The sequence below is a fragment of the Cupressus sempervirens genome, chromosome 11, assembly GCF_028749045.1.
Source record: "Cupressus sempervirens isolate cs-2001-9-10 chromosome 11, ASM2874904v1, whole genome shotgun sequence".
In the NCBI taxonomy this organism is placed as follows: domain Eukaryota; kingdom Viridiplantae; phylum Streptophyta; class Pinopsida; order Cupressales; family Cupressaceae; genus Cupressus; species Cupressus sempervirens.
This window is the reverse complement of record NC_143128.1, coordinates 435,728,669-435,739,917: the sequence shown is the minus strand read 5'-3', so window position 1 is coordinate 435,739,917 and position 11,249 is coordinate 435,728,669.

Genomic DNA, 11,249 nt, shown 5'->3' with positions numbered 1-11,249 from the left:
ATAGCATTTCCAATGCATGATGAAGTGAAAGAGGAAGTGAAAGAAGTTTCGGTAGAGGCAAATGAAACTATAGAGAAGGCAGCCATAAAGAGTATAGATGTATGTGAAGTTGGTACAGAAATCTCAACAATGATAGATGTAAGTTGTCCTCTGGAAGGGAAAGAATACAAAATGCAAGAAGAACATAAATTGCAGCAAGAAAAAGTGCCACAAGTAAATGTTGATGAGAAGAATAAAGAGGAAAGTCCTATGGGATTTGGGTGTGATAAAGTTATGGTTGGAATAGTGATTTGTCCTTTGAAAATAGAGATGAGTACAATGCTGGAAGGTACTCCTATGAACAAGATTTTGGAAGAAATTGATGAAGCCTTAAATATGCATGGTGTAGTGAAATGTCAAGAGGAATGGAATGAAGATGGAGATAAAGAATGTGTAGTAGCAAGTTTTGAAGAAGAATCTGATTTATGGGAAGAGTTTACAGCCATCATGGGAGAATGGCAAAGGAATGGTGGTAGTATGGAGACTTAGCATGAAGAAGTTTCAAAAGAAGAGGTATCAAATGATGTTATGGACGAAGAAGATGAGGCTGAATATATTTATGACAGGGCAACAAATTATTTTTGGGACATAAAATTTAGAATAAAAATTCAAGTGTATGCAGTAATAATAAAAATTCAAAATGTGATGAAGTTACTAGTGTATGTAGCAGCCATACAAATTTAGAATATGATGAAGTGGATGCATAGTGAGCAGCAAATAATTTTTATCTTACCAATGGAAAACAAACCAAAGGTAAAGATGAAGGAGAAAGAGAAAATTCAAATTATACAAGTTCAAGAAAGGCCAAGTTTTCTAATGGAGGAAAAGTACAAACCAAAAGTCAAGATGAAGGGATCCATATGTTTTTCTAATGCTTTGTTTTGCAGGTGTTTCCAAGGGACTTCGAAATTTTTGAAATTTGGGAATATGGTGTAGGAGCATGTCTACGATAGGAAGTTTAGTGGCGATAGGAAGATAACATGCAACATTATTTATGCTGAATTATATTGCAACAGGAAGTTTTGTGGCGACAGGAAGACAACCTGCAATATGACTAAAATGCAGGGCACAATTTGAAATGTTTGTGTGTGTGAATTTAGAGTTTTATGTTTTAAAATAAATGTCCTTTTTTTGTGGTGGAAATGTTTAGGTGGCATTCTTATAAGCCTACCTAGCATTATTCACTTAGGACTTAGTATGAGTTTATTTTAGGTTATTTTGGGTGTGTTAAAGGTTTCTAATTTTTGAAAATGTTTATGGGAAAAATCAAAAGGAAGAAAATGATGAATATTCCTAAAGCATCATGTGTAGGCATTCAAAATGTAACTGCCACAAGAAAGCTATGATGGCTTTTTGGGAGTTACATTAGAAGGTTTTTCAAAAAGAGAAAGAGTGCATATTCTAAGGGAGATTTTTGGAGAGAGATTTTTTTTTTTTTTGGGAGAAAGTGAATAGAATGAAGTTCTTGAGTTTTCTTGTAATTTTCTTTAGTTTCTAGTGTTGTACAGATGTGATTGTGTAGTATTCTACATACATTTTTCTATTTTTATTTAGATCAACATCTTGGAAGAAATCTGAAAATCAGATCTTAATAGTTTAATATTTTCTTATTTTTCATTTCCTATCAGTCGGATCTCTCTGTTATTTTGAGAGTGGTCTTTGCATTAGGGTTTTCTAAAGATCCTTCAATGGTCTTTGTCAGCCATTGGAGGATCCTCTATAATTTCATGCATTTATTTATTTCTGTATTGTTGCCTCATATCGGGTTACAAGAAAACCCAGTTGTAGTGCAGATTTGAATGGGCAACATCTTCATGTGTTGACCCTCATTTCATTAAATTTCTGTGCATTTGCTGAAATTTGCATTCATGCATGTGAAGCCTGAAGTCATGTATTTGATTTTCTAAAGGTTCTAAAATCCCTTTGCATCAATGTGCACCTTACAATTAGGTGAGAGCTTTTTAAGTTATGTCTTAGTGACTAAAGGTATATTGTTTACGTTTTCTTTTCTAAATGAAATAAAGATGTGCACATTTATGCTTTTTAACTTAGTGCTTGTGTGTGCAAGTTAAGGGTTATAACACACCTCAATGGGTGCAAAGCTACACTATCAAAGTCTTGAAACTATGAAGTGTGAGTGTGGAAGAGGAGAGGGGTCCCAAGCTTATATAGGCCTGAGATGGAGTGCACCTCTTGGAGGTGCACACCTACACATGTGTGCAGGTCCACACTTCCAAGAGGAAGTACTTCACACTAGGGCAGCTAGTGCACTAGCACACCTTGAAGGGTGTGCCTAGGTGCGCTAGTGCACCCCTTAACCACAAAAATCATACTTTCCTCTAGAAATCTCTGATTCTAAGATTTGGGTTTCTTAGGCAGAAGGCTAGGATAGTCAAAGACACTATGTAGAGCCCTAAAAAGGACTCAAACCTCAGACTAGGCATTTAAAAAAATAAAAAATAAACTAGGGGGTCCACATTTCTAAGGGAAAACAAATATCAGCTATCATGCTTACTTCTTTATGGAAATGGTAGTTAACCATTGTTTTATTATATTTACTTGTTACTGATAATGGTAATTAGTAGTTTCTAAAATTATTTTATGGTATATTTTAATATTGATTTAAATGCAAAAACTTGTTATTATGGAAATTTTGCATGGGTTGTTATAGGAGCAGGTGAAAGGGAGAAAAAATTGCTAAATGGGAATCAAGGAATGGGGCACTATTCTAGTCCATTTGTTCGATCACTAGATATGACCTCTAAATATCTTGATAAGGATTTAGCAACTTCATAATAGGCTACACAAATTGGACATGCATGAGCTACTTGGACAAACATATACATACATACATACATACATACATACATACACATACATACATATACATATACATATATATATATATATATATGAAAATAATTAAATTCATGTTCAGAACCATTACCTTTTTTTTTTAAATTAAAAGTGACCAAAACCAAGGTGGTCGGCCCTTACATCCAAAATGTTGGTAACCAACACATCACCGACTAGAACCAATGGAGAACATTACTAGAATGAAAGAAAACTAAGAAGTAATTTAACCACAATATTTCTATCCAAACATCTAACCAGCGAACTACTATAAACAACTAATCTATAGTAGAAGTCCACAAAGATAGCAATACTACTTAAAGTTCACAAAGAACTGTTGGCACAGTCAGGCCAATCAAAGTCTAAGTAACAATTGAAAACCAACAAACTAAGTAGCAACATAATAACATAAAATAACAAGGATATGATCCTTTAAAACTATATAGTTATTTGTCAATTTTCTCCTTTCTATTCCCTACCAAAAGAACCTAGGCCCAATCATCAGCAAGAAACTTGAAGAGAAGCTTATGATCTTCCATGTCCATCCCTATGTCTTCCTTCTCCTGTGCCAGCAATTGGAGAGTGGTGGTAGTAGCATGAGTGACCTTGAGGGAAAATTTAGAGAAGGTAGAGAATCCTTCCTCTAAAACATTAACCCTTTGATTCAGCTGGGCAATCTCCTCTATTTTCTTCTCGACCTTCACTTTGTTTTTAGTTCCCACTTTTTTGGCTTCATCTTTGGCTTTTTCCACATGTTTATCATCCTAAAAGACCTTTGGGTTAGCATAAACCTTCACTTTATCCTTGACTGGGGAGGAAATGGTAATGGGGGAGGTATCATTTTTGTTACTATCTTCACAGAAGGTAATGGGTTATAGGGTGAAGCTGGTAGAAACATGGGTAGTCTCTATAGTGATGGCATTACCATCCGACACCTGAGTGTTCCCTATAGACATTTGGGCATCATCAATAGAATTGTCAATAGAATTATCACTTTTTTCTACCTCCTCTTTCCCTTTTACTCTCTTGGAGTCAGAGTTATTCTCCTCCTCCCTCTCCCTTCCATTATTCTCAGAGCTCTCCTCCTCTACCTCTTCAACCCTAAATCTATTAGATTTTTGTTTATGCCTTGCTTGGGATTTGGAAAGTCTACCAAACCTTCTCCTACCCTTTCCACATCCCTCCTCCTCTAAGCCCTCCTCTTCCACCTCCACCAATTTTTCAACTTTAATCTTTTTACTAGCCTTATGCTCAACAACCACTTCAGCTTTCTTCTTTTTCTAATTTTCATAGCTAGGGGAAGGCTGTGGGGTATGAATTTTGGTACAATACTAGTACTTGGGGGAGAGCTCTAGTAGTGGTGCTAGTTGTCAACCACTACCAACCTAGGGGGGTAGAGGGCAAGGTGGAATTGGTATAGGCAAAAAATTAGGCCTTCATGAATAATGGTGAAGTTATGCCCCGTGTTCCTCTTCTCCCTAACATCACTAACCATATCCTCCAGAGAATGTAGCAAAAAAAATGGGATGGAGATAAAATCCATATTTCTAAAATGATTTATTATGGGAAAGTGGTAATAGTAGTAAACGCCAAACCTGCCCTCCAGTGTGATATATTTCATGAGCACCAAGCAGACATCGTCCCATGGAGCTATTAGTTATCCCTCTTAAATCCTCCTCTATAGCACACTGGCTCCTCACCCTCCATAAAGAAACTATTCATATTGGCTTCATCTATCATTTTAGTGACCTTTCTCCATTTTCTTCCTTTCATAGATAGCCTAGTGGTCATGGCTATTACTTCCTCATTTACCTAGAAAGTAATGTCATTTATCGTTACCTTTCTATCATACCACCCATTAACGAATTGGAGGGTACAATTGTCATCATACCCCACCATCGCCTGAATGTAAGGTAGAAATCTCCCTTCCTTTAACAGGAACCAGGTTGCCATCTTGTCTTTGAAATTCTCAATTTTTGTGGGCTCCATCCTATTCAAATCTCCACCCATTTCTTCCCCACTTTCTTTTGAATCCCTCACCCCAGTGATGTGCATCTAAACCTCCTTTTTTCCAATATCTCTACTAATTTCTTTAGCTTTGTACCTCTCTACGAAGAGCGAAATGGTTATACAAGCCTATTTTTGAGACACTTCAAAATTCCATCTGAATTCATTATGAGAATTGTGCATGTTTAACATCATAATTTTAACACCCCTCAAATCTCTGACACTCTGTTTAATGATATTATTCATACTTTCAAAGAGGAAGTAATTTGAATTTCATAGTGAGTTACCATAATAGAAAAATGACGCTCTTCTTAATTTGTATCCATTCAAATTACCATTTTTACAGCCACGTCTTCTCCTCATTTCCCTAAAACAACTATTAAATTTAGCAAATTTCAACTTTCTAAGCGTAAAATTGCCAAATTTGGCCTCGGCCTTAAATTTTATATTCATAATTAATTAATACTCCCCCCTCTTTCCTTGTGAATCATGGACTTAATGTCCTCATTTAGATTTTCCATATTTCTCCAACACGTGATTGTTGTTAATTCAAAACCCATGGCCGCCACTGCATCTACCACCTTATTTCCTTCCCTATAGATGTGTTGTCAGTGGACCTTTTCCATTCCTTCCAAAATGTGCCAATGTCCATGATGATAGTCTAAACATTCCATCCTAGTTGGGACACTCTGTTAACCAAATCAATAATTAATTTGGAGTCCCCTTCTATAGTTATTTCCTTAACATGCATTTCACTAATTAGCTGAAGATCCCAAAGTAGTGCTATAGCTTCAACCAAATTATTACTTCCATCTCCCACCTTCCCAGAGTAGATTAATAGCGCATTGACATTCCCTTTTCTTAGCACTCCACCTGTTGCTCCTATAACCCCTCTAGTAGCCCCATCAAAATTTAGTTTGAACTAGTTTAGGGTTGGTGGTTTCCATCTCATTTTTTGTCTCTTTAACACTTTTGAGTTATCAAAAAGATAAAAGTCCTCTTGAACCCCCCATTTTTTAGCAATCTGACCTTCCAACCTACCTGGTTCTTACTTTGGTAACTTAAATTTGGCTACCCTTAAATTTTCCTTTAACAAATTTTTCCATGATTCTCATCACCACCTCCCCAATTTTTTCCACCTCCCTAAATATTATGTTATTTCTCTCTTTCCATATATGCCAGCAAATATATGGTGGATCAATTTTCCATAGAAAAACCAATTTTGGGTGGTAGAAGGGACAACTCCAATTCTCCACAAACTGACCTAGGCTATCCTTCAGAACCCAATTTAGTCCAAATTTCTCCCACACTATAGCCCAAATCTTCTAGGTATATTAACATTCAAGGAATAGGTGAGAGATACTCTCCTCATTTTCTTTGTAGAGATAGCATTGGTTTGTGATTAAAAAACCCCTTCTTTTCAAACTGTCAAGAGTTAAGATTTTATCATGCTGAACAATCCACTAGAAAAAATTAATCTTAGGGAGGAGATTACTAATCCAAACTTTACCCCATAATGGTGGGCAGAAATCCTTACTGAAGAGTTGTCTATAAGTCAATTTGACTATAAATTAACCACTAGAAGTTAAAAATCAAACTATAGTATCCTCTTGGGTCCTAATTGGGGGTCTTTGTGCTCCTAATATCATTTCCAATTCCTTAATAAGTTGAATATCCTCCTAAGTGTAAGTGTCTTTGCATAGTTTCTTTAATTTCCTCCCTTGATCCATATAGTCTTCCACCTTCCTTCACGTGTCCTCTTTTAGTAACTCCATTAATATTTTAAATTCAATGTAAATCAATGGTTCCCCCCCCATCCAATTATCCTCCCAAAATCTAATACTACTCCCATTATCCACAATCCACCTTGTCCCTTCCCTTAGCAAGCTTCTCCTCCTGACAATATTCATCCAAATTTTGGAGCCTCCAAGAAGGTCATTATTTAAGAGATTCCAAGTGAAAGAAGAATTTGACAAATATTTAGCTTTCATTATATTTCCCCAATCTATCTTGTCTTCCCCTAGTCTCCAGCCTATCTTGGTAAGGAGTTCTTTATTCAGATCTAGAATCTTCTAACTCCTAACCCCCCCTTCTCCTTTAGCTTAAAAACGTCATCTCAATTGACCAAGCTCAATTTGCTCCTCTTCCATCCCTGACCAAAGAAAATTCCTCTATATTTTCTCAATTTTTTTTGCTATATTTTGGTTAATTTTAAAAAGGGATAGGAAGTAAATTGGAATGCCCTGTAGAGCCACTGAGAGCAATTGTAGTTTGCCAACATTGCTTAAGGTTTTCCCTTTCCATCCTGCTAACTTCTTTTGAATTATTTCTACTATAGTATTCCAGAAATCATTAGTCACCTCCTTAGTGGTTAATGGTAGGCCAAGATAAGTATCCAAGAGGTTGGTAGACTGACAGCCTAAAATGTTTCTTATCTTCCTTTGTAATTAGGCATCTATATTAAAAAAATAGATCTTACTTTTATAGTAGTTAACTTGCTGGCCTGAACTTCCCTCATAATTACGAAGGATAGTCTTCCATGCTTCAGCTTCCATAACCAAAGATTCTCCAAAGAGCAAAGTATCATCAACAAATTGCTTCAGCACTTCAGTATCCATTGTAGTAGCAGGCTTAATCCCTTTAACACATCCTGTGTTAACAAATTTAGTGAAGGGTAAGAGCAGAAATTTGGGTCACAATTCCACAGAAGTCAAATCCGTGGAATTGGACCTCTCAGAAACGAGTACCCAATTTTCTTAGAATTGGGTACCCACTTCTAAAAGCGCACTTCAACCACCCAAGCTGTGATTTAAAAATTGGGTACCCAATTTTTGAAAAGTGGATTGTGTGCCTGAACTACTTAAAAATTGGGCACCCAATTTTGAACAAATCAGGTACCCAATTTTAAAAATTGGGTACTTGATTTCAAAAAATTACAAATACCCCTTTTTTGGCATTTTGAGTGTCATTTTTAGCATTTAGAACATAGGAGCCCAGTTTTTACCTCTACCGACCACACCCTGCTACTATTTTCTAACATACCAGGTATTTTATTTTGTTTTGTACTATTTTACTTAATTATTTTTAGTTTTTTGTTTTATATACCGTCAATTTATTTTTTTTCAATTTTAATATACATAGAATTGTAAATTTTCATTGTTAATGAGTATTATCTTTATATTATTGTATTTGTTACTTTAAATAATAGTTTCGTAGATGTTCATTTAAAAATTATTATTTTAGATGTTTTGAAATGTATTTAATATGTAAATTACAATGTTGAATAATTAGATTATAGATGTAAATTTATTATTTAAACATGTAATTACAAATAAATATTGATTTCAAATAACTAGTGATTAATTATACATTAGTTTGTAAATCATATAACAAAGAAAGTAAAACTAGCTATATTCTTACTTCTCTTTAACCTCGACCTAACCATATAACTGTACAATAAAACTCTAACATATAACTAAGTATTTAATCACGTAACACCCCGCCAAGGGATCCAAACACAAAACTTAGTATTTAATGATTTTACATATTGTATTGTACTTTGTTTCATGGATTGCAAATGGATGACGTAAACTATTTTATAAATGTATATTCTTTTAGCCTTTCATACCCTGTGAAATGTACAGTGGATGATTGTGCATTTTGAATTAATTTGCCAAGTGGTATTAAGAAAAAATGTATATTACTTAAATGGATTGAACTTGTAGTTATTCTTTCATGTGGATGTGTTATTTACTTTACTTCTAGTACTTATAATTATTTAAAAATGAAATGTAAATGTGCTAGTTAAGGAATAGTTAAGGAATGTAATCTCTTATGTTTTTTATTTAAATTATTGTACATGTTATTGCTTGCTTAGTAAAACTTTAGGTTAGTTCTTTGGATCCCTTGGCTGGGTGTTACATAATGTGCCCCCTTACTTTACATCAAGGTTATTATTATGGTTAGGGTTAGGGTTCAAGTATTAGGCATAGGATTTATGCTAATAGTTTTGGATTAAGGGAAATAATTTAGGATTAACTATAATCCCAATTTTAACAAAAACTCTAATCATAACCCTTACTATCATCCTAACCATAATCTTAATTTGCTAAAACCTACACCCTAATATAAATAATTAAATAAGTATCGTAAGAACCAAGTACTGATTATAAATGTCAAACCATAATCCTAACCTTAAATGATAAACTATTATCCTAAATGCTTAACCCTTATCTTAAACATTAATATTCCTAATCCTAACCCTGTCCCTAAATCCTAACCCTTATACAATCTCTAACTTTTACTAAAATGCTAACCCTAATCCTAAAAGATTTGCATAAATCTAAAGTATCAAATACTAAATATTAGATCCATACCTAAGCAATAACCCTAAGTTATAGTAAATGATAATTTAAAATGAAAAAATCTAAACTCTTCAAATACTAAACTATAGTTGTCAATGATTTTATAATCTCATCTCTAATTATAAATACTAAAATTTTACTTTAAATGGTAAAACATGAGCCTAATAAAAAATATTGAACCTTGACATTAAGTTTTAAATTCTAATCTCAAGTCTAACCCTTATCCTAAACCTTTATCCTAAATTCTTAATCCTTGGCCTAACTAAGTTATCCTAAATGCTAAATCTTTATCCTAAAAATAATCATAAATGCTAAGCCCTTCTCCTAATTCTAAATAAAAATACTAAGCTTAAATGTTAAACCCTAATCTTGACCTTAACTATGATTTACATATAAGGTTAGGGTTTAACATTTAACATTTAAGATTAGGACCTAGTATTAGGATTTGTATTCAATAATAGAATATAAATAGGATAAGTATTATAATTTAGATTTTATAATTAAGGTGTATATTTGATGTATGATTAAGGTTTATAATTAAGGTTTATATCCAAAAACTCATTAAAACACCTTAAGAAAAATGATAATTTGTGAAGTTTCTTCCACCTACAACTCAGAATTAAGAAAACATATTTTATTTTAATCATTGAAACTATTGAGGCTAATGTTTGGATGAGCCAAGAGTAGTTTGCAGGTGGAAGACAAGTAAGCATCCAAAAGTAATTATAAAAGATGTGATTAATATAATACAAAATTTTATAATAGTAAAAAGACTTTGGTCATAATTAGAAAATGCAATTAATATAACACATTCCAACATAGAGATTTAGAGGGAAGAAAAGTTCTAATAGCTCAAAATTCATAACAATTTTTAAATGATAAGTTAAGATTTATATTACTAAAGAAGATAAATTATAAGTTTATGATTAGAATTGGGATTAATGTGGTTAGAGATAGGGTTCATGCATTAGAATTAGGATCTAGAATTATAGTTTGCATTAGCAGATAATATTTAGGATGAACTATAATCATAAATATAAATCAAATCATAATTCTATCTCTAAGCTTTCATTCTAATTGTAACATTAACTCTTATCCTAACACCATCTATTATATATCCTTTAAACAATAGCACCATAATAAATATTCGAAACCTAAATATAATTCTAACTAGAAAACTATAATCCTAGGTAAACCCTAACATTAGTCATAATCATTATAATAATCTTAAGCTTAGCCATCATAAAAACTCTAAACATAACAAAATTATAAACCATAACCTTGTCATAACCTTAACTTTGTTTGATCGTGAGATGAACATATAATCCATAATGAGAATACAATCCCCCAGTGTCACAAAATAAGTGTACATAAAAATTGATCTAGCTACTTGAATATAGAAAATGGAAACAATTTTGAGGCAAACAACCCTAGAAAAAACAACACATTCGAAGTTGCATTCTTAGTCCCCATGCCAATTTCTTCATACTTTCCTTCCATAATCTTAATTATCCTCATTTTTATCTAATCTTATCCTTATATTTCTTAATGTTTTTGTGCATTTCCTCACAAGTTTAGTAGCTCAAATAAATGCATAAATAGTGTTGAATAACAAATCTTATAGGAGTATCAAAATATATTTTCCCTTTATATAAGGTCAGTTAGGGGTCTACGACAGAAACATATAACTATAATATTTTTTTCAAAAAGACTTTAAAAACCAAATAGAATAGGAATATAACTACTCTAGCATTCAATATAAAATATTAATTAAAAAAAAATCAGTACAATATATTTCATAAAGTAATTCCATTTAGGGTCTAGATCATAATCTAACAAAACAATGGTTAAACTATTAGGCACTTTCACATCCTTTTTCTTAATATCAAAAACATGATCCCTTGAACTTGCATAGACAAAACAAGCTCATATCTAACTTAAAACCAGATTTATATAGTTGATTTAGTAATATAGTCTTTTGGGTTA